At 41.4% G+C, this 25,101-nt stretch overlaps 1 protein-coding gene and 1 pseudogene across 3 annotated transcripts in view; one reads left to right on the plus strand and one right to left on the minus strand.

The window, feature by feature from the left end:
• Positions 1–25,101, plus strand: part of LOC129656632 (uncharacterized) — a 165,175-nt gene that overhangs the window by 114,121 nt on the left and 25,953 nt on the right. Inside the window, exons 4-5 of one of the 3 annotated variants that reach the window (XR_008716451.1) lie at positions 11,101–11,168; positions 14,045–14,162. The exons of 1 other annotated variant lie outside the window; for it this stretch is intronic. The gene's annotated coding sequence lies outside the window, so the exon portion shown is untranslated. Of the gene's footprint in view, positions 1–9,826; positions 10,178–11,100; positions 11,169–14,044; positions 14,163–25,101 lie in introns of those variants that run through there. One more of the 3 variants, XR_008716445.1, reaches the window with a different exon arrangement.
• LOC129653234 (14-3-3 protein theta-like) lies at positions 97–24,513 on the minus strand (annotated as a pseudogene).

The following is a 25,101-nucleotide window of genomic DNA, read 5'->3' on the forward strand; positions in this document are numbered from 1 at the left end:
TTCAAAATGCCTATTTTATTCCCTACAACACTTAATGCATATCATTTACATCTAAAGAAGAGATGGTCATGAGATTGATCCATGTAAGTAAAACACTTACTCTAGAAGTGTAGTCCATACATCGTAAAATTTCAGTAGTTCCATATACTGAATGGGTTTCTTTGCTGTAGAGAATCCAAGTGGAATGAGCAATGGAGATGTGTAACAAGTTTTCTTGAAGGAAAAAAGATGACACTGTATCCATTTAGCTTTCTGTCCCCTCTGCACTTCACATTCTTCTGCATTGTCTGAGGTCCATAGTGTTAGATTGTCTCTAAGCTGTTGCGTGATGAGGGTGTTTTTGTCTGAGTCTTTATTCAGTACATCAGATTCCATCATGGCTTCACCAAAAGTGGTTTCAGCCAGTATGCAGGCGAACTCTGGGTTACTCAGGATTTCACAATAAACTACAGAAGAGCTAAGAGCCAGCCCAAGGTCGATTGGGTGAGTAGGTTGCATTTCTGCTTTATTGACTATGCCAAAGCCTTTGACTGTGTGGATCACAATAAACTGTGGAAAATTCTGAAAGAGATAGGAATACCAGACCACCTGATCTGCCTCTTGAGAAATTTGTATGCAGGTCAGGAAGCAACAATTAGAACTGGACGTGGAACAACAGACCGGTTCCAAATAGGAAAAGGCATACGTCAAGGCTGTATATTATCACCCTGCTTCTTTAACTTATATGCAGAGTACACCATGAGAAACGCTGGACTGGAAGAAACACAAGCTGGAATCAAGATTGCCGGGAGAAATATCAATAACCTCAGATATGCAGACGACACCACCCTTATGGCAGAAAGGGAAGAGGAACTCAAAAGCCTCTTGATGAAAGTGAAAGTGGAGAGTGAAAAAGTTGGCTTAAAGCTCAACATTCAGAAAACGAAGATCATGGCATCCAGTCCCATCACTTCATGGGAAATAGATGGGGAAACAGTGGAAACAGTGTCAGACTTTATTTTTCTGGGCTCCAAAATCACTGCAGATGGTGACTGCAGCCATGAAATTAAAAGACGCTTACTTCTTGGAAGGAAAGTTATGACAAACGTAGATAGCATGTTCAAAAGCAGAGACATTACTTTGCCAACAAAGGTTCATCTAGTCAAGGCTATGGTTTTTCCTGTGGTCATGAATGGATGTGAGAGTTGGACTGTGAAGAAGGCTGAGTGCCGAAGAATTGATGCTTTTGAACTGTGGTGTTGGAGAAGACTCTTGAGAGTCCCTTGGACTGCAAGGAGATCCAACCAGTCCATTCTGAAGGAGATCAGTCCTGGGTGTTCTTTGGAAGGAATGATGCTAAAGCTGAAACTCCAGTACTTTGGCCACCTCATGCGAAGAGTTGACTCATTGGAAAAGACTGTGATGCTGGGAGGGATTGGGGGCAAGAGGAGAAGGGGACGACAGAGGATGAGATGGCTGGATGGCATCACTGACTCGATGGACGTGAGCTCAGTGAACTCTGGGAGTTGGTGATGGACAGGGAGGCCTGGTGTGCTGCGATTCATGGGGTCGCAAAGAGTTGGACATGACTGAGCGACTGATCTGATCTGATCTGATTCCATGTTCATATCTAATGCCTTCTGGGAAGCTCCTTGGGAATCGTCTATAGTTTGTTTTTGATCATCACCTTATGGAAGTAGTCTCCATTTTCAGATGAAAGATCACTCTCTGGATCAGCCACATTGGCTATGGCATTAGTTATCCAACAATCTCAGGGCGGTGGTATAGGTGGTTCTCAGTTCAGACTCTGCTTTTCCCCAGTAGTTCTTAATCAGCTGCAGTTCTTGTCAGAAGGATTTGTTTTTTGCTCAAAGCTCAATATAACTGTCCAGGTAGACCTGTGTCCCCGAGGGTGTCCTTGTACCCCGCTTTCCCAGAGTAGGTTGTGTTCTCATTGGATAGCTCCAGTGGGTTTTCATCTTGGTTTTCAGCCAGAGCTGTGGTTTTGTCAGAATCACCGAAGTTTCAGCTAGCTGTCAGAGGTCTCACAAGAAACAAGGTTAAACCTATTTCCATCCACTGCACAGCCACAGAAAGAGAATAGTATCTGGGCAGTTGCTCACGCCAGTTGCCAAAGGGGTAACCCTGACAGGGCCGGAACTCTGGCCTCACTGTACCAGTAAGAATTATGTTACTGGGCCCTGCCAAAACCTGCAGAACTCTCCGTCCAGCCCCTAGACGGGAATTAACCATGATGTACATTAACTATGAGGCTTCTGTGGTCCCGATTCCCCACTCCAGGCACTTGAGGGGCACCAAGTGAGACAGGAAGGATGGCACAGCTCTCAGCTGCTCTGAGCTTGAGTCTTCAGCACTTTCCCTATACTATTCTCCAAGTAGTTTCTCAGAAGAAAAAATAATAAGAAATGTCTCCTTTATTCAAGCGTTCCTCCTTCTATCCCATTATTTTCAGCAATGGCAGAGCCGAAGGTTACCTGGGGAATTGCTCACCCCATAATTTCATCAGTGTCCTCATCCCCAATTCTTTAATGGTGACCTTTGACATTTCCTCAGTCTGATTGATATACTGTGCTTTATAAAATACGGAGAAGGCGATGGCACCCCACTCCAGTACTCTTGCCTGGAAAATCCCATGGACGGAGGAGCCTGGTAGGCTGCAGTCCATGGGGTCACTAAGAGTCGGACATGACTGAGTGACTTCATTTTCACCTTTCACTTTCATGCATTGGAGAAGGAAATGGCAACCCGCTCCAGTGTTCTTGCCTAGAGAATCCCAGGGATGGGGGAGCCTGGTGGGCTGCCATTTCTGGGGTCGCACAGAGTCGGACATGACTGAAGCAACTTAGCAGCAGCAGCAGCAGCTTTATAAAATCAGCTTTAAGGCTTATCTTCTAACCAGTATACAGCCTCTAACCCATCCTAAATAGAATTTCTGGACATGACATTACTTCCTGGAGACCTTTAGTAAGGAAATGACTCAAAGCAAGAGGTTTGCTCTCTTTCCTGAAACCCACCTCGTCCTCTGAAGCTCTCATTTCTGTAAACTGGGTAAAATTAAGTGAGAGTTAAGTCGCTCCATCGTGTCCAACTCTTTGCGACCTCATAGACTGTGGCCTACCAGGTTCCTCCATCCATGGGATTCTCCAGGCAAGAATACTGGAGTGGGTTGCCATTTCCTTCTCCAGGAGACCTTCCCAACCCAGGGATTAAACCCGGGTCTCCCGCATTGTAGGCAGACGCTTTACCGTCTGAGCCACCAGGGAAGTCGGGTAGAATTAGAGGTGCCTCCATTTTATCTCCATAGGTTGCATGTTTCCAGGAACATCAGAACCCGGCTTCTCTGCTAATTGACTTCTAGTGATGCTGTTTGTGGATGATGTTCTTCAGAGATTGTGTATGAGGCTCGGGCCTTTCATAGCCACAGTGTAGTAGAGTTCCTTCTCTAATTAGCTTCCTTCAGTTCCTTTAAGTGGGTATAGGAACGGGAAGGACACTTTTTAAAGTATACTTTTTACTGTAACCTCTTTCACTCTTTAATTTTACAAATGAAGAAATTGAAGGCTGGAGGGGTAAAATGACCTGGTTAAATTCACACAGCCAGACAGCAAAGAGCAGAAGACTGAACCCACGGCTCCTGACTCACAGACTAATGCCTATTTTTCCTGTTTCATTAGGAAAAAAAAAAAATTGCCACAGTTTTTTAGAACATTCTTTTCATTTAAAAATACTTGCTCTTTCCACTCCATTATGAATTCAGTTAGTGGCCTCCCCTCAGAAGTGAATTACTATTTAAATCCAGTTTTCTGTGGGAAAATGCATTTCTAAATCTAAATACTCAATTTTCTTATTGTCTCAGTCTATTTGGGAGTTAAAATACCATAGGTGAGATGGCTTAAATAACAGACATTTATTTCTCACAGTTGTAGAGACTGGGAAGTTCAAGTTCAAGGTGCTTGTGGATTTGGTGTCTGGATAGGCCCCCCTTCCTGGTTTTCAGCTGGTTGGCTTCTTGCTGTGCCCTCATATGCAGAGGCTAGTAGCCTGCTCTCTGGCCCCTTCTTATAAGGACACTCATTAAGTCGTGAGAACCCCATCTTGTGACCTCATCTAACCTAATGACTTCCTAGAGGCCCATCTCCAGCTCCATCACTCTGAGGATCAGGGCTTCAACATATGGATTTTGTGCACATGCTCACGGGTGTGTTTCCCAGCTTGGGAGAGGGATACCAACCTGCATGCCCTACTTCGGGAACTTTGGAAAAATATGTTACCCAAAAATTCCATTTTCATGAGGACCCAAAGGTGTACAAAAATAAAGTTTGAAGATTTAACTATGGTATAAATTGATGTGACTATGGTACTGTAATAGGGAAGAATATTTTGTATTCTATTACAAGTTAATCACTAGAGAGATGTTGCCTATAAGCTTAAGTTATACATAATGGCCAATCTCTGGGAACTCTGCCTCCCAGGTAATGAGCATTAAGCTAAAATACCTTTGTTTAGCTCACAGGAAACATCTTGACCAGGCCCACTCCTGAATGACTGTAGGGAGGAAGAAATTAACACATCCCCTCTGGAGGCTGATGGGAACCAGGAAGTGTTTGACTTTACTTCCTCCCCTTTTAGTATAAAAGGAGTCTGAATTCTAACGCTGGCAAGATGGTTCTTTGGGGCATGAGCCCACCATCTTCTCGGTTAGCTGGGCTTTTGGAATAAAGTCGGTATTCCTTGCCCCAAGAACTCATATCTCAATTATTGGCCTTGTCAAGCAATGAGCAGTATAGTTTAGACTCGGTGAGAACAGTACCCCGCCTGCTCCATGAGGAGCCTTGGACTGGTGTTCAGAACAAGCGCACTGGAACCTCTGCCCTGTCCGCAGTGTTTTGCCTCGTGCTCATTCCATGTCCATTCTTCTATAAAAACACTATACTGACTGAGATTCCAGGCCAAGAAAGAGAATGCCGGTTTGAACTTTGGCTTTCTCATCTACTAGCAATGTGGCCTTGAGAATCCAATAATTGGAAAACTTTTTTTTAAAAGAAGAGAAAAAAAATCCCAAGGGAATTGTCCAGAGACTTCATGACTAAATGAGGGACTGGTTAAGAGAAGCTTCAATAAATGGTTACCTAACTGCTGATGGCATATAAATATATAGGAAGCTACAAGCTGTCATTTGGCCTTGGAGTATAAATTTGACCTTGGAATACAAAATGAAGCAGGTCAAAGGCTAACAGAGTCTTGCCAAGAGAACGCACTGGTCATAGCAAACATTGTCTTCCAGCAACACAAGAGAAGACTCTACACATGGACATCACCAGATGGTCAATACCGAAATCAGATTGATTATAATCTTTGCAGCCAAAGATGGAGAAGCTCTATACAGTCAGCAAAAACAAGACCAGGAGCTGCCTGTGGCTCAGATCATGAACTCCTAATTGCCAAATTCAGACTTAAATTGAAGAAAGTAGGGAAAACCACTAGACCATTCAGGTATGATCTAAAGCAAATCACTTACGATTATACAGTGGGAGTGACAAATAGATTCAAGGGATTAAATCTGATAGACAGAGTGCCTGAAGAACTATGGATGGAGGTTCGTGACATTGTACAGGAGGCAGTGATCAAGACCATCCCCAAGAGAAAGAAATGTAAAAAACCAAAATGGCTGTCTGAGGAAGCCTTACAAATAGCTGAGAAAAGACAAGATGTGAAAGGCAAAGGAGAAAAGGAAAGATATATGCATTTAAACACAGAGTTCCAAAAAATAGCAAGGAGAGATAAGAAAGACTTCCTCAGTGATCAATGCAAAGAAATAGAGGAAAACAATAGAATGAAAAAGACTAGAGATCTCTTCAAGAAAAAGAGATACCAAGAAAACATTTCATGCAAACATGAGCTCAATAAAGGACAGAAATGGTAGGAACCTAACAGAAGCAGAAGATATTAAGTAGACGTGGCAAGAATACACAGAAGAGCTATACAAAAAAGATCTTCAGGACCCAGATAATCACGATGGTGTCATCACTCACCTAAAGCCAGACATCCTGGAATGTGAAGTCAAGTGGGCCTTAAGAAGCATCACTACAAACTACGTAGTGGAGGTGATGGAATTCCAGTGGAGCTATTTCAAATCCCAAAAGATGATGCTCTGAAAGTGTTGCACTCAATGTGACTGCAAATTTGGAAAACTCAGCAGTGGCCACAGGACTGAAAAAGGTCAGTTTTCAATCCCAAAGAAAGGCAATGCCAAAGAATGTTCAAACTACCACACAATTGTACTCATCTCACAAACTAGCAAAATAATGCTCAAAATTCCCCAAGCCAGGCTTCAACAGTACATAAGCTGTGAACTTCCAGATGTTCCAGCTGGATTTAGAGGCAGAGGAACCAGAGATAAATTGCCAACATCTGTTGGATCATTGAAAAACCAGGAGAGTTCCAGAAAAACATCTACTTCTGCTTTATTGACTATGCCAAAGCCTTTGACTGTGTGGATCACAACAAACTGTGGAAAATTCTTCACGAGATAGGAATACCAGACCCTGACCTGCCTCCTGAGAAATCTGTATGCAGATCAAGAAGCAACAGTTAGAACTGGACATGGAACAACAGACTGGTTCCAAATCAGGCAAGGAGTATGTCAAGGCTGTATATTGTCACCCTGCTTATTTAACTTATATGGAGAGTACATCATGAGAAATGCCGGGCCAGAAGAAGCACAAGATGGAATCAAGATTGCTGGGAGAAATAATAACCTCAGATATGCAGATGGCACCAACCTTATGGCAAAAAGCAAAGAAGAACTAAAGAGCCTCTTGATGAAAGTGAAAGAGGAGAGTGAAAAAGTTGGCTTAAAACTCAACATTCAGAAAACTAAGAAAATGGCATCCAGTCGCATCACCTCATGGCAAATAGATGGGGAAACAGTGGAAACAGAGACAGACTTTATTTTGGGGGGCTCCAAAATCACTGCAGATGGTGACTGCACCCATGAAATTAAAAGACGCTTGCTCCTTGGAAGAAAAGCTATGACCAACCTAGACAGCATATTAAAAAGCAAAGACATTACTTTGCTGACAAAATTCCATCTAATCAAAGCTATGGTTTTTCCAGTAGTCATGTATGGATGTGAGAGTTGGACTATAAAGAAAGCTGAGCATTGAAGAACCGATGTTTTTGAACTGTGGTGTTGGGAAAGACTCTTGAGAGTCCCTTGGACATCAAAGAGATCCAACCAGTCCATCCTAAAGGAAATCAGCCCTGAATATTAATTGGAAGGACTGATGCTGAAGCTGAAACTGCAATATTTTGGCCACCTGATGTGAAGAACTGACTCATTTGAAAAGACCCTGATACTGGGAAAGATTGAAGGCAGAAGGAGAAGGGGACAGCAGAAGATGAGATGGTTGGATGGCATTGCCAACTCAATGGACATGAGTTTGAGTAAGCTCTGGGAGTTGGTGATGGACAGGGAGGCCTGGGATGCTGCAGTCCATGGGGTCACAAAGAGTCAGACACAACTGAGCAACTGAACTGAACTGAACTACAAGCTATTATTAAATAAACTGCATTCAGAACCCAAAAGTTAATTTAGAAAAGCAATTAAGGAAAGAAATATCACTTCTTAACAAATTGGGAAAAGTGAAGAGAGTGCTCTGTAAGGATTAGAAGCAAATGAAAAAATCAGAGCCTGTGAATCAGATTACCTTTGTGATATAATATGTATACCAATATTTCCCCATATGTATATAACATGTAATATGTTACATATTACAGTGTTTTTAAATATAGTGTATATATTACATATTACAATGTTTATATGTATATTATATATAATATATATCAATGTTTTGTGCCTTAATTGCCTGGCATAATGTGATTAGGTAGGTGAATCAGTATTGACCAAGAGCATAAAAAACAGAGATTGTAAAACTCTTTTTTTTTTTTTTTTTTTGCACAAACATGGCAAGAAACCCCACACATTTGAGAAATCCTAGGTATCTTTGCCTGGAGAATCCCAGGGACAGGGGAGCCTGGTGGGCTGCCGTCTATGGGATTGCACAGAGTTGGACACGACTGAAGTGACTTAGCAGCAGCAGGCATCTTTAGTTTATGGGAGACCCTGGCCCAGTTTCATCAAAGATACAAGGTTGCATTCACCAGCAACTTATTGGTCTCCTTTCTCGCTTTGTGGTGCCCAGGCCTGTACAAACAACCTAGAACCAAGCAGATGTTTAAAACCCAGGAGACACCATTCAAGCACACCAGGTAAGATATTTGGATGTGCAACCAGAAGTGAGTTTGCTTTCCCCACAAACTGATTCTACAGAGTGTTTTCTGCTTCCCAAAGAGACCTCAAAAATCAAATTATTTTTTTGTTTAAGTAGCACTCATGCTCGACCCTTAGGATCCTGATAAGAAGTAATTTTATACTCCAGAAATGAAAACACTCATCTTTTAATACTGTTTGGGAAATAAAGACCCACAGGATTCAAATATTTTTCCCAACATTAAAATAAACTGGATGTTAGTGATAAGAATGAGTTTGAAACTGGAAGTAGTTGAAGCCCTGACTAGTCCCAGATAATGAGACAGAAGCACTCACCTTTTTGTTTGAGTGAGAAAAGAGTCACAGATGTGCTGTTCATTTGTGCACAAAGGGAGGAAAAAGGACATCTAAAACTCTTCTCCTGGCTTGACAGAGAAACCTCATAAATATCTCATTGCCTTTTAAAAAGTAGAGATATCAGTTTTAAAATAATTACTAGGGAAGCAAATTATTAAGATAACCAATTACAACTGCAGACTGTTGGAGGTTGCAGGGAAACTTTTCAGAGGACACAAAAGCAATCTGTCCGCAAGTCTGTCTGTCTTTAAAAGATTCCTTTGAAAAAGAATGCATTTGAATAAGTCCTAATGAGGTGGATGAAACTGGAGCCTATTATACAGAGTGAAGTAAGCCAAAAAGAAAAACACCAATACAGTATACTAACGCATATATATGGAATTTAGAAAGATGGTAACGATGACCTTATATGCGAGACAGCAAAAGAGACACAGATGTAAAGAACAGTCTTTTGGAATCTGTGGGAGAAGGCAAGGGTGGGATGATTTGAGAGAATAGCATTGAGACATGTATATTATCATATGTGAAATAGATTGCCAGTCCAGGTTCAATGCATGAGACAGGGCGCTCAGGGCTGGTGCACTGGGATGACCCAGAGGGATGGGATGGGGAGGGAGGTGGGAGGGGGGTTCAGGATGGGGAACACATGTACATCCATCGCTGATTCATGTCAGTGTATGGCAAAACCACTACAGTATTGTAAAGTAATTAGCCTCCAATTAAAATAAATAAATTTTAAAAAGATTCCTTTGTATAAATATCTTGCAGAGACAGTTTTATAATAGCAGAAAACAACACAAGATTATATGTTTTTACAGGTATCTCCAAACTGAAAAGAAAGTAAGGCTGGTACTTTTGTGAACATCCTAGATTCAAGCCTTTATCAGAAATACCTTGGGAATTCTCTGGTGGTCCAGGAGTTAGAATGGCACATTTGCATTGCTGAGGGCACGGGTTCAATCCCAGTTTGGGAACTAAGATCCTGCATGCCCTCGTGGTGTGGCAGAGACCAAGCCAACACAAACAAAACCCTAACCCTGACCTTCATGTTACTGAAGTGCTTATCAATAACATGTGCCTAATTCTTTATAAGAGAAGAAAGAACATCTCTTTCTCTTTGTTTTTCTGAAAAATGTCAGGGGCAGTTTGAGAGAAAAAGGCAAAGCTAAAACGTACTTTCACAAAGTTGTTTGTTAGAATCTTTGGTGGCAGTTGATAGAGACCCAGCTGAAACAGACAGAGGAGGAAGAACAGAATGTGTTATGAGGAACGAGACTGTCTCACAGAACCCAAGGGCAACGACGTGGCAGGACCTTGACAGCTGACTGGAACCAGGTTCCCCAGCAGCAGGCGGAAAGCAAAAGAGGCTCTCCATCCTGGGTCTCCACTTCCCCTTCAAGTCTCCAATTTCATCTGTTCTCCAAACCATGGGGCAGAACATATTCACCATCTACAACTCCCTCTCTAGAATTTAAGACAGTTGAAATCTTTGATCAACAAATATCTTTCAATCAACAAATATCTGTTGTTGCTATTATGTGGTTCTCAGTAGACAGTAAAAAAAAAAAAAAAAAAAGACCAATTGTTCCCCTTCTAGAACTAGATTCTCATGAAACAGATAGTCAATAAACAAGTAAATACAGAAAATTGTGTCTGGTGGTTGCAAGCAACATAATGAAAATAAAAGCAGTATAGAGGGAGAGAGTTATAGAGGTGCTAGTTTAAATAGAATTAATGGTCAAGGAAGCCTCTTTGAAAGGTGATATTTGGCAAAAACCTAAAAGAAAAAGAGAGAGAGTAAGCCATGCTAATACTTGGGAGATAATGGGTTTTGATGCTCTGAGTTTTGGTAGATTCCCAGTCTCCAAGAAGTTTCTTTTACAATTATTAATTTTTACAGGACTATAGTTGCTTTACAATGTTGTTAGTTGCGCAGCAAAGTGATCAGTTATACTTATACATTTGTATATATACAGGCTTCCCTAGGGGCTCAGATGGTAAAGAATCTGCCTGCAATGTGGGAAACCTGGGTTGGATCCCTGGGTTGGGAAGATCCCCTGGAGGCGGGCATGGCAACCCACTCCAGTATTCTTGCCTGGAGAATGCCTGGCAGGCTACAGTCTGTGGGGTCACAAAGAGCTGGACGTGACTGAGAGACTAAGCACAGCACGTGTATACACGCATATGTATCTCCGTATATGCACCACGGAGCGTTGAGTGGAGCTCCCTGTGCTGTACAATAGTTTCTCACTAGTTACCTAGCAGTGTGTTTGTGTCAGTCCCAACCTCCCAATTAATCTTGCCCCAGCTTCCCCCCTTGGTAAGCCTGAGTTTGTCTTCCACATCTGTGACTCTGTTTCTGCTTTGCAAAAAGCTCCAGGTCCACCCCTGTCTCTGCAAATGTCATATTTCACTCCTTTTAATGGCTAAGTAATATGCCATCACCGTGTTCACTATTCATTCCTCTGTAGACGGATATTTATGTTGCTTCCATGTCCTGGCTATTGTAAATCATGCTGCGATGAACATCGGGGTGCATGTATCCTTTTGAATTACGATTTTCTCCAGATATATGCCCAAGAATGGGATTGCAGGATCATATGGTAGTTCTATTTTTCGTTTTTTAAGGTATCTCCATGCTGTTCTCCATAGTGGCTACACCAATGTACATTCCCACCAACAGTGTAGGAGGGTTCCCTTTCTCCCAAACCCTCTCCATCATTTTGTTTGTAGAACAACAAACTTCTTAAAGTGATCAAGTGAATCCTTCTACTGGACGATGCTAGTCCAGGCAGGGAATGCAGTGATTCCCTGTGCCCTCCAGCAGGCCCTAGATCTGCCCCATGATGAGTCTCTTGTTCATCTCTGGCCACAGAACACCAGCACCAATGCCAAGGGGCGCAGTTCTTCACAAGACTTTCGGGAGAATGTCTCAGCTCTTTCAGCCAACCTCAGATGGCAGTCCTAAGAGGAGCTGAGGTGAGGGGATGTCTAAGTGCATGCAGGGAACTTTCTTCTCATCCCCACACCTCCATCAGCTCCCAGATAAACCCTAAAGATAAATATACAATCTAAGTCATAGTACACTTATATATAAGCAACTTCAAAATAAGTCCCCAAAGTGAATTTGCTTCTCCCCCCTCTCTGCCCCCCCGCCCATGTAAGCACACATACACACACAGAAGAGAACGCTGCTCACAGGGCACCCAGTTGAAAGTTCTGGCACCAACACTGGCTGTGCTCATTGGTTACAGCTCATTTAGCTCTCACTAGCTAGACTTCCCTCCTGAGTTTACGGCCCCATGTTGTTGAAAGCTGGGTTCCCCAGGAACTGACTCAAACTGAGGACGTGTACATGACATTCATTAAGGAGTACCTGTGGATTAACACCTGTGGAAGGGAAGAGAAGGGGAAGGAAGGAAGCTGGAGTGGATGGAGGAGAAGTCAAATTGTGATTCAGCCTCAATGGCAGTCTTGGTCAATGCCCCAGGGAGCTCTGGAGCTAGGATGACTCTCCATAGCTGCCCCGTGTGTGTGCAGGCTAAGTCGCTTCAGTCGTGTCTGACTCTGTGTCGGCCTATAGACTACAGCCCACCAGGCTCCTCTATCCATGGAATTCTCCAGACGAGAATCCTGGAGTGGGCTGTCATGCCCCCCTCCAAGGGATCTTCCTGACCCAGGGATCAAACCCGCGTCTCTTCTGTCTCCTGCATTGGCAGGCAGGTTCTTTACCATCAGCACCACCTGGGAAGCCATAGCTGTCCAAGTTGGTTGGGCCAAAATGGCAGGACTTTTGTGTTCTCGCATCAGTGGTTTTGAGGAAGCCCAGGCCACATAGAGAGGCCATGCGTACGTGTTCCAGTCAAAAGCCCCGCTAAGGTCCCTGCCAACAGCCCACATCCTCCCACATACACGTGGATGAGGAAGCCTCAGAGTCTAGGGGGTTGAAGTCCCGTCAGCCCCAACACTGTAAGAGATAATAATGAAGTACAGACCACTGCTCCATGCTATGCAGTTGAGGTAGTGTGTTACACAGCTGCAGGTAGCCAAAACATTGAAGAACCCTCCCCGAGGGGCTGAAGCAGGTCTATCTCAACCTCTTCTAGTCAGAAGCACTTAATATTCTTGTCTTCAGATCTAACCATCATATCAAAGTTCCAATCACAATTTCCTTCAAGAGATTTTACGTCCTTCAAATTAAGATCTTAAGATCTGCCTTTCATTTCCCTGAGGTAGACAAGCAGATAACTTTCCTGTAATGGGTGGCATGTGGATGGTGAGTCCAAGGACAGTGAAGCAACAGTTTATTTTCTGTGGAGATCACTTGCAGTACACCCCAAACCAAGTAGTTGTATCCAGTGGGACATTGTAATTCATTATTGTGACTTCTACCTGCTCACATTTACTAGTCCATTCTGAGACTTTACTACAGTAAGTAAAAAAATAAATCACTTTAAAGGAAAAAAGTCAATAGTGAAAGAAAACAATTTTAAGTTGACAGAAGCCATTGAAGGATTTAAAAAGGAGGATAACAAGTTCTCAGATTTACATATTTAAAACAATGCTGTTTCTGTTGTGTGAAGGATATAAGAAGGAAGATGAATTAGGAGGCTATGGCAGTCATCTCCAGGAAAGATGATAGATGAGAATCAAGAGGATTTGATGCCAGAGGCTTCTGTGGTGGCTCAGACCATAAAGACCCTGCCTGCAATGCAGGAGATCTGGGTTCGATCCCTGAGTTGGGAAGATCCCCTGGAGAAGAGAATGGCAACCCCCTGCAGTATTCTTGCCTGGAGAATCCCATGGCCAGAGGAGCCTGTGGGGCTACAGTCCATGGGGTCTCAAAGAGTCAGACACAGCTGAGCAACTAACACTTAGATGTGGAAGGTAACAAGAGTGAAATTATCAAGGATAATTTCTAGGTTTCTGGGAGGAGCAGCTGGAAGAAAAGGCTGAAAGAAAAGCAGAATTGGAAGAGAGGGAAAGATCAAAAAGTTCAGGGTTTTTTCTAATGTTAATTAATTAAATAATTTATCAGCAGTGCTGAGTCTCAGTTGTGGCATGCATAGTCTTTACTGGCAGCGTGTGAACTCAGCTGGGGCATGTGGGGTCTAGTTCCCTGACCACGGGTGGAACCCGGGCCCCCTGCATTGGGAGCGTGGAGTCTTAGCCAGCAGCCTACCAGGGACCAATCGGAAGTCTCCCAAAAGTTCAGTTTAGCCATGTTCAAATTCACATACTTCCACAAATGAAAATGTCAGGAACAATTGGTTGGATAATACCCTCTGGAACCCCAGAGAGAGGTGTGGACTGGAAGGGGAAAAATAAGAGAACAATCCAAATTGCAAATGTGCTCCTGCATGTGTTGTTGCTTAATCAAATGTGCTCCTTATTTCCTTTAACATCTTCAAAAAGTATTGTTTGGCCTTGCAGAAATGCAAATATGCCTTATTTTCAAAGTGGCTGCAAAATGTCTGCCATCTGGTGGACAGTCACGGAGAGAGCGATAAACTTACTTCAACCGAAGGAATAGAAACGTTTTTACAGACAAGTAGCACAAATCTTTTTAATGTCATTGTCTTACTAATAAACATTCATATCTTTATCTATATTTCTCATTACGGAAAATTGGTTGCCATATTTAAACCTAAATTACATCAAAGTGTGAAGCACTGAAAAGATTTATAAAAGGAATCTTTAGCTTCATAAAGTATTAAAACCAACATTAAGAATAATTCCCCAAATTGGATATTCTAGGAACTACACCAGAAAAGATGTAGTCTTTGGGCTCTTTGACAGAAAGTAAATTAATATTTGGGGCTTTCCTGATTGCTCAGATGGTAAAGAATCTGCCTGCAATGCAAGAGACCAGGTTTAATCCCTGGGGCATGAAGATCTCCTGGAGGAGGGAACGGCAACCCACTCCAGTATTCTTGTCTGGGATTCCCATGGACAGAGGATCCTGGTGGGCTCCAGTCCATGCGGTCGCAAAGAGTCAGACATGAATATTTATTTTTTCCCTCAGGTGACAGCCGTTGATTTCTGGAGCTGGCTTATCCAGGCTCTTGACAGCTGACTGGGCATGCTGACTGGGCACATCTCTCCCCAACTGTATGTTCTGTGATTTCAGACTGATAGCTTGAAATTGGCCGTGGTGGGAGTGTTTATACTAAAGAAGTCAACAAAGACTTCAAATCATAATTTCCTCTTTGTTTTTGCTTTCAGAAAGCCAGTTTATAGGCACATCATGCATGGATCACTTTTCTCTCTTGATTCCACCAATTTTTAACAAAAGCAATCCATGGAACATTTGTTTTAAAATTTTTTATTTTATTTAAATACACATTTCTAAATTTGGGTGTCCATGGAATCTTTTAGGAAATAATATTTGAATTTTATACTTTTAGTTGGAGGAGACTGGAGTGAATTTTTTAGGTTATTTATGACCAAAATGACATAAAAACAATGTATCTCAAATTTTTGCTGTGTCATTACCAATACTGGCAGCTGGATTTCCTGATGTGATGATTGTCAGCTAATCGGTGCAATTAATCATTATATAGCTCCAAAATTGGGAGCAGAAATCGAAAAGTTCTTAATACACATCAGTGGAGGAACATGTGCTTTGAGAATGTCCTGATCTATTTCTAGAGGGGTGGACTTGAGAGGGATAGTTCAGTTCAGTCGCTCAGTCATGTCCGACTCTTTGCAACCGCATGGACTACAGCACTCCAGGCCTCGCTGCCCATCACCAACTCCCAGAGATTACTCAAACCCATGTCCATTGAGTCAGTGAGGCCATCCAACCATCTCATCCTCTGTCATCCCCTTCTTCTCCTGCCTTCAATCTTTCCCAGCATCAGGGTCTTTTCCAGTGAGTCAGTTCTTTCTATCAGGTGACCAAAATAATGGAGTTTCAGCTTCAGCATCAGTCCTTTCGATGAATATTCAGGGCTGATTTCCTTTAGGATAGACTGGTTGGATCTCCTTGCAGTCCAAGGGACTCTCAAGAGTCTTCTCCAACACCACAGTTCAAAAGCATCAGTTCTTTGGCACTCAGCTTTCTTTATAGTCCAACTCTCACATCCATACCTGACTACTGGAAAAACCATAGCTTTGATTAGACGGACCTTTATTGGCTAAGTAATGTCTCTGCTTTTTAATATGCTGTCAAGGTTGGTCATAACTTTTCTTCCAAGGAACAAGCATCTTTTAATTTCATGGCTGCAGTCACCATCTGCAGTGATTTTGGAGCCCCAAAAAATAGTCTGTCACTGTTTCCACTGTTCCCCCATTTATTTGCCACGAAGTGATGGGACCAGATGCCATGATCTTAGTTTTCTAAATGTCTTTTGTATTTGTCTGATGACTCAGAAGCAGTCCCTCTGATGTTTCCTGAGGGCAGGGTGATCAGCTTACCTTTGTCTCTACATTGCCTTAAAGAAGCTTAAACCATAAGGGGGCTCATTTTTAAAAATAAATCTCTTCTTAACACATAAAGACAAGTCCTAGACAAAGAGCTATTGGATCAGGTACTTTATGTTCAGTTCTTCACCATGCCATATTCTAAAATAGGATTTTCAGATCTTATGGGTTCTATAAACTCGCAGATAAAAGAGAAGGCAGCTCTCTGCTTTCTGTAACAGAAATGATGAGGCCTGTTTCATGTCAGCGGAGGTTCAATATGGCAGAGAAATTTCGCTCAGTGGGAGAAGTCACAGGCTCCTCCGTTAGTGTTCAATGGTAAGTGTCTGTACTTTGTAATTGGGGCAGGTGGACTGAGATGATGATTTGATCTCCAACTCAAAGGGCAAAGGAGACAGCAGTATTGGATATTAAGGGTGACAACTGGGAAAGTTTCACTAATGTAATACGGTCACAGCCAGGTAGACTTGCCTTTCACTTCCTTGTGGACGTCGATCTTTGTATCTCCAACACCAGCAAAAAAACCTCAAGAGTTATCTGTTTAGTTTTTACAAAGTTATAAAGGTAAAAATAAATGCAATCATGTTTTTAATGCCTGCAAGTTCCATGAGGTTAGAGGTCATATCTGTCTTGTAAATACTGTATTCTCAGTGTCTGGCATATGGTAGGGAATTCATAAATGTTTATTGAATGAACATTTCTAATATAGATATTAGGAATGATATTAAATACTGGATCTATTTAAATTTGTGTTGCAAGTATTCTGGCTTACCCAGAATGCCATTCTATTTTGGGTTCATTTGTTTTGTTCTTTAAAAATATTTATTTTGCTTTCCTCCCCTTTTCACAAAATGAAGGAACCTGAAGTAAAGGCACAAAAACATGTCTTAGGCAAAGTAATATTAGTTTTACTTGTCAATAGTTTATTTCCTTCTTAAGAAACAAATGTTTCTTAAATAGTTTGTAGGTAAAATTTATAATCTTTCTGGTCAGCATCCTCTGTCATCTGAACTTTGAAGATCTAATTAACCCTATTTCCTTTCACTTTCTCAATATGCTGTTTGTTGGCAGACCTATCTCCTTTGTGTGACTTTTGCTTTCTTCATGTCCCTTTAACCTCTTTTTGCTTACACAAAGAGGTCAGTTGTAGAAACCACACCTCATAGCTGAGACTTTCCATGAGACTTTCTTTGAAATTCTCTCAAATTAAGCACTGGAATAGATATTTTGGGGCTTCCTGTGGCTCAGCTGGTAAAGAATCTGCCTGCAATGTTGGAGACCTGGGTTCGATCCCTGGGTTAGGAAGATCCCCTGGAGGAGGGCAAGGCAACCCACTTCGGTATTGTTACCTGGAGAATCCCATGGACGGGGAGCCTGGCAAGCAAAGTCCCTGGGGTCACAAAGATCTGGACACGACTGAAGCAACTTAGCAAGCACACACACATGTATCTTTGTAGTACAAAATGTCACCTACTGAGCCCTGGGGACACAGGGATCAACAGTCAGTAGTGTCAGTCCAATGACATTACACAGACAGTGTCATGGGGGACTTCCCTGGCAGTCCTGTGGTTAGGGCTCGGCACTTCCATACAGGGGCATGGGTTCAATCCCTGATCAGGGAACTAAGATCCCATAAGCTATTTGGCATGGCCAAAACCAACCAACAAACAAAAAGTGTCATGGGTCTTTGTTTATGCGAGACACATGCTCAGTTTGGACTTCAGGCAGGAAGATCTTTCCTATCACAGCTCAATGGCCAGAGGAATATGTGATCAATTTCCACAGAGAGAGTGCAAACTCAGAATATTCAGGCTGCAGAGACCAAGCTACAGAATCATCTAGTCAGGTTCAGTGAGTAAAGATTCTTATGTAGCAGTACAATAACAGTTTATTCCTTGGGATTTTCTTTTCAATATATAGGGTAAAAAAATGAGATGTGGAAATACTTTGCAGAAAGGGACCTACCTTCGTTGAGTCCTGACCAAGTGCCACACTTTGCAATGTAATAGATGTAGCATGGGTGTGTCTTTCTTGGTTCTCTGCTCATCACACTCTGGGGGAACATCCAACCATAATGTTAATTTCCAAGACTCATCATCTTCTATTTTTCCTATGTAGAGGAAGACCTGCATACATGAATGCTCCGATTTCCTATTAAGGTCATTCTCTGTTATTTGTCTAAATTTAAAGTGGTTTCACATAATTCAAAAAGATACATGCACCCCAGTGTTCATTGCATCACTATTTACAATAGCCATGGAAGCAACCTACATGTCCACTGACAGAGGAATAGATAAAAAGATGTGGCACATATAGACAATGGAATATTACTCAGTCATAAAAAATGAAATAATACGATTTGCAGCTATATGGATGGACCTATAGATTGTCATAATGATTGAAGTAAGTCAGACAGACAAATATCATATGATGTTGTTTGTATGTTCAGTTCAGTTCAGTCGCTCGGTCATGTCCGACTCTTTGTGACCCCACGAACCGCAGCACGCCAGGCCTCCTGGTCCATCACCAACCCCTGGAGTTCACCCAAACCCATGTCCATCGAGTCAGTGATGCCATCCAACCATCTCATCCTCTGTCGTCCCCTTCTCCTCCTGCCCTCAATCTTTCCCAGCATCAGGGTCTTTTCCAATGAGTCAACCTTTTGCATCAGGTGGCCAAAATATTGGAGTTTCAGGTTTAGCGTCAGTCCTTCCAATGAACACCCAGGACTGATCTCCTTTAGGATGAACTGGTTGGATCTCATTGCAGTCCAAGGGACTCTCAAGAGTCTTCTCCAACACCACACTTCAAAAGCATCAATTCTTTGGCGCTCAGCTTTCTTCACAGTCCAAATCTCACATCCATACATGACCACTGGAAAAACCATAGCCTTGACTAGATGGACCTTTGTTGACAAAGTAATGTCTCTGCTTTTTAATATGCTGTCTAGGTTGGTCATAACTTTCCTTCCAAAGAGCAAGCATCTTTTAATTTCATGGCTGCAATCACCATCTGCAGTGATTTTGGAGCCCAGAAAAATAAAGTCAGCCACCGTTTCCACTGTTTCCCCATCTATTTGCCATGAAGTGATGGGACCGGATGCCACGATCTTAGTTTTCTGAATGTTGAGCTTTAAGCCAACTTTTTCACTGTCCTCTTTCACTTTCATCAAGAGGCTCTTTAGTTCTTCTTCACTTTCTGCCATAAGGGTGGTGTCATCTGCATATCTGAGGTTATTGATATTTCTCCTGGCAATCTTGATTCCAGCTTGTGCTTCTTCCAGCCCAGCATTTCTCATGATGTACTCTGCATATAAGTTAAATAAGCAGGGTGACAATATACAGCCTCGACATACTCCTTTTCCTATTTGGAACCAGTCTGTTGTTCCATGTCCAGTTCTAACTGTTGCTTCCTGACCTGCATACAGGTTTCTCAAGAGGCAGGTCAGGTGGTCTGATATTCCCATCTCTTTCAGAATGTTCCACAGTTTATTGTGATCTACACAGTCAAAGGCTTTGGCATAGTCAATAAAGCAGAAATAGATGTTTTTCTGGAACTCTCTTGCTTTTTTGATGATCCAGCAGATGTTGGCAATTTGATCTCTGGTTCTTCTGCCTTTTCTAAAACCAGCTTGAACATCTGGAAGTTCACGGTTCATGTATTGCTGAAGCCTGGCTTGGAGAATTTTGAGCATTACTTTACTAGCGTGTGAGATGAGTGCAATTGTGCGGTAGTTTGAGCACTCTTTGGCATTGCCTTTCTTTGGGATTGGAATGAAAACTGACCTTTTCCAGTCCTTATATATATACTTATATATGGAATCTAAAAAAATGGTACAATTGAACTTATTTATAGAACAGAAATAGAGTCACAGATGTAGAAAACAAACTTATAGCAACTGGGGGGAAAGTGGGGGAATGGAGAAGTTGGGATATCAATACTGAATATGCATGTGTACTATATTGCTTCAGTGTGTCCAACTCTTTGTGACTCTATGGACTGTAGCCTGCCACGTTACTCTGTCCATGGGATTCTCCAGACAAGAATACTGAAGTGGGTTGCCATGCCCTCCTCCAAGGGACCTTCCCAACCCAAGGATCAAACCCATGTTCTCTTGAGTCTCCTGCACTGGCTGGCAGGTTCTTTACCACTAGAGCCACTGGGGAAGCCCGACATATACACACTACTATGTATAAGATGGGCTTCCCCAGGGGCACTAGTCGTAAAGAACTCACAGGCCAATGCAGGAGACTTAAAAGATACAAGTTTGATCCCTGAGTTGGAAAGATCCCTCGGAGAGGGGCCTGGCAACCCACTCCAGTATTCTTTCCTGGAGAATCCCATGGACAGAGGAGCCTGGTAGACTACAGTCCATAGGGCAGCAAAGAGTCAGACATGACTGAAGAGACTTAGCACACATGTATATATAAAATAAATAATTAATAAGGACCTACTGTATGGCACAGGGAACTCTAGTCAATACTCTGAAATGACCTATATGGGAAAAGAATCTTAAAACAAATGGAGATATATATATATATATAACTGATTTACTTTGCTGTACACTTGAAACCTTCACATTATAAATCAACTATATCCCAATAAAATTTTTTTTAAATAATAGTGGTTTCAGAGGAACTTACCCTGCTCTTAATCATTTTTTAATGACAGTATTTGCCATAGCCACATTTTAAATTATTATATCTGTTCTTAAATTGTGGTTTTTTAATTAAATTAATTTTGTTACTTAATAGCTGTCTCAGTCTTAAGTAAGGACAGGAATTATCATTGCAATGGGGAAAGTAGTTGCCCATTAAAGTAGACAGAAGTAGTTGGAGGGGAAATTAGTTGCCATTGAAAGAAAGCCACTCAATGGAGAAAAGGCAGTCTCTCTGATAAATAGTGGTGGGAAAGTTGGATATTCACATATAAAATAGTGAAAATAGGCTCCTATCTTACACCACGCACAAAAATTAACTCAAAATGAATTAATGACTTAAATGTAAGACCTGAACCATAGAACTCCTAGAAGAAAATAGAGGAAAAAAATTCCTTGACATGGGTTTTGGCAATGATTTTTTGATATGTCACCTAAGCAAAAATAAACAAGTTGGGCTACAGAAAACTAAAAAACTTATTCAGAGCAAAAGAAATAATCAGCAAAGTAAAAAGACAACCATGGAATGGGGAAAAAATATTTGTGAACAGATATCTGATAAGGGGTTATTACCCAAAATATATGAAGAACTTACACAACTCAATAGCCAAAAAATTCCACCCAAACAAAAAAACCTAAATGAAAAGACCCAAGTAATCCAGTTACAAGATGGGCAAAAGACTTGAATAGACATTTTTCAAGAAAAGATATATGAAAGGCCAACAGGTACATGAAAAGAGGCTCAACATCCCATCATTAGGGAAATGCAAATTAAAGCTACGATGTGATATCACCTTATGCCTGTTAAAGTAGCCTCATCCAAAGGATAAGAGAAAAAATTCCAGTGAGGATGTGGAGAAAAGGGAGCCCTGTACTATTGGTGAGAATGTAAACCGGTACAGCCACAGGGAAAACAATATAGAGGATCCTCAAAAAATTAAAAATAGAACTACTATATGATCCAGCCAATCCACTTCAGGAATATATCCAAAGGAAGCAAAAATACTAACTTGAAGAGATTATCTGCATCCCTATGTTCATAGCAGCATTATTTATAATAGCCAAGACATGGGAGAAACCTAAATGTCTGTCCACAAATGCATGGATAAAGAAATTCAGTATATACATAGAATAGAATATCATTCAGCCATAAAAATGAAGGAAGCCTGCCATCTAGAACAACATGGATCCACCTTGACGGCATTATTCTAAGTGAAATAACTCAGGCAGAGAGAGACAAATACTATATGATCTCACTCAAATGCAGAATCTTGAAAAACAAAACACTAAACTCGAAGAAAAAGAGATCAGATTTGTGGTTATCAGAAGTGGGAGGGTGTCAGGAAAGACAGAATTGGAGGAAGATGGTCAAAAGATACAAATTTCTACATCCTAAATGTCCATCTACTGATGAATGGATAAAGAAGAGATGGTGCATATGTATACAATGGAATACTACTCAGCCACAAAAAGAGTGAAATGATGCCATGTGCAGCAACATGGATGGACCTAGGGATTATCATAAGTGAAGTAAGTCAGGCAAATGCAGATAACATATGATATTACTTATATGTGGAATCTAAAAAAAAAAAACGTGACAAATTAACCTCATTTATAAAACAGAGACTCAGAGACATAGGAAAGGAACTTGTGGTAACCAAAGGGGAAAGATGGAAGGGAAGGATAAATTAGGAATATAGAAGCAACATATCAGTTCAATTTAGTTCAGTCGCTCAGTTGAGTCCAATTCTTTGTGACCCCATGGACTGTAGCATGCCAGGCTTCCCTCTCCATCACCAACTCCCTAAGTTTGCTCAAACTCATGTCCATTGAGTCAGTGACACCATCCAACCATCTTATCCTCTGTCATCCACTTCTCCTCCTGCCTTCAATCCTTCCCAGCATCAGGGTCTTTTCCAATGAGTCAGTTCTTCGCATCAGGTGGCCAAACTAATGGAGTTTCAGCTTCAGCATCAGTCCTTCCAATGACTAGTCAGGACTGATTTCCTTTAGGATTGATTGGTTGGATCTCCTTACAGTCCAAGGGACTCTGGAGAGTCTTCTCCAACACCACAGTTCAAAAGCATCAATTCTTCTGCACTCAGTTTTCTTTGTAGTCCAATTCTCACATCCGTACACGACTACTGGAAAAACCATAGCTTTGACTAGATGGACCTTTGTTTGCAAAGTAATGTCTCTGCTTTTTAATATGCTGTCTAGGTTGGTCATAACTTTCCTTCCAAGGAGCAAGTGTCTTAATTTCATGGGTGCAGTCACCATCTGCAGTGATTTTGGAGCCCCCCCAAAAATAAAGTCTGTCACTGCTTCCATTGTTTCCCCATCTATTTGCCATGAAGTGATGGGACCGGATGCCGTGACTTTGTTTTTTGAATGTTGAGTTTTAAGCCAATTTTTTCACTCTCCCCTTTCAATTTCATCAAGAGGCTCTTTAGTTCTTCTTCACTTTCTGCCATAAGGGTGGTGTCTTCCACTTATAAGATAAATAAGTACTAGGGATGTAAGGTACAGCATGATAGCTATAGTTAACACTGCTGTGTGATGTATAGGAAAGTTGTTGAGAGTAAATTTTAAACATTATTACAAGGAAAAATATTTTTTCTGTTTTTTTTTCTTTTATCTGTATGAGATAATGGATTCTAGCTAAACATTACCATAATACGTATAATATATTGTACCACAATATATGTACCATTTGCTGTATACCTTAAACTTATTCAGTGATGTATGTCAATCATATCTCAATAAAGCTGGAAATAAAATAAAAAGGGAGAGCCCCCTGAGCAGGATATTTTCCTAAGACAGGTCTTGTGAGTGTGTGTGTGTGTTTGTGCGGGCACACTCATTCATGTCTGACTCTGCGATCCTATGGACTGTAGCCTGCCAGGCTCCTCTGTCCATGGGATTCTCCAGGCAAGGTTACTGGAGTGGGTTGCTTTGCCCTCCTCCAGAGGATCTTCCTGACCCAGGGATTCAACCCACGTCTCTTGCGTCTCCTGTATTGGCAGGCGGATTCTTTACCACAAATCTCCTAAGGTGGCGTTAAGGAATCTCTGGATACAATCGTATCATAGCAACCAATGGCTCATGTTAAAAGGCACAATTCCCTTTTTATTCTGTGAAAAGGAAAATGGAGGAAAGGCACATAAATACTTAGCTATACAGAGGAGAAGAAACAAGGACTTGAAAACTGCAGAGAACCTGGTTTCAAGTTCATTCCATCACTTCCTGTTTGAACTTGGAGAAGTTGTTTAATCTCTTTGTACCTTTTCTTATGAAAATCCAGATAATAATGTCTAAGAGCTGTTGCAAGGATTAACTGACATTCAATTTAGCATAATAAATAACATTTGCAAATCATTTAATAAATATATATAATTTTATGAGCGATATCTTTGTGATATATGGACCACAGAAAAGCTATAGATTCCTGCTATATTTGTCTAACGAGGAACTACAGATAACTAAAGTACTGACTGCATTTTTCATTTTCCCCTTTACATTTATATTGCAAACAGACGATTATAAAGCCGGTCTAGCATAACCATAATCTTCTAATATTTGTCAGGTTCCAGTTCTTGTAAGTGCTATAAAATTAAGTTCCTCACAGGTAAAAAACTGAATTTATCATCTTGCCTGACACAAACCGTTTCTTTTTTTGACTTCCTGATTTCTTTGAAGAGCATCACCTTCTCCCATGCTTGAAATGCGAGTCATTTTTGAAAACCATTTCTCCCTCCCCACCACCTACTGAACTTACTTCCTCATTCTTCTCAAAATCCATCTCCGCTCATCTCCATTTCTAGGGCCACCACCCTAGCTCAGGCCTCCAACCTGTTTTTCTTGTCTCAATTCTCTTTTCTCCACTAAATTCATCTATAGCTGCCAAACAATCTTAGGCAAATAATGACTGATCCTGTTTCACCCCATTACCTCTGCCTCTATTGAACCATCCCTGGTAGCTCCCCATTGCTTACCAGATGGACTCCAGGCATCCAATACCTTCACAAGATGACCATATACTAACTTTCTGGCCTTGTTTTAATAACTCTACTTCCTGCATCCTCCTCCTTGCCTTTCCCCAAACAAGGAGGAGGTTTTTTTTTTTCACCTCCATAAATCTATTATTATTTCTTATACATACTTTGAGAAACCTAAACTTTCATTTCTTCAAATCATCTCTCCCTTTAAAGACAAAACCAAATGCCATCTCTCTAACAAATGAAATAGTAGGTTTGCAGAAAATTCATTTTAAGTGAATGAACTTACTTGATTCATTGATTAAATAAATTAATCAATAAATGTATAAGTGAAATAAATGAATGAATAAAATTCTACCCTGAAGGGCTAGGTTGATTCCTGGAACAGGATC

The sequence above is a fragment of the Bubalus kerabau genome, chromosome 1, assembly GCF_029407905.1.
Source record: "Bubalus kerabau isolate K-KA32 ecotype Philippines breed swamp buffalo chromosome 1, PCC_UOA_SB_1v2, whole genome shotgun sequence".
Taxonomy (NCBI): domain Eukaryota; kingdom Metazoa; phylum Chordata; class Mammalia; order Artiodactyla; family Bovidae; genus Bubalus; species Bubalus kerabau.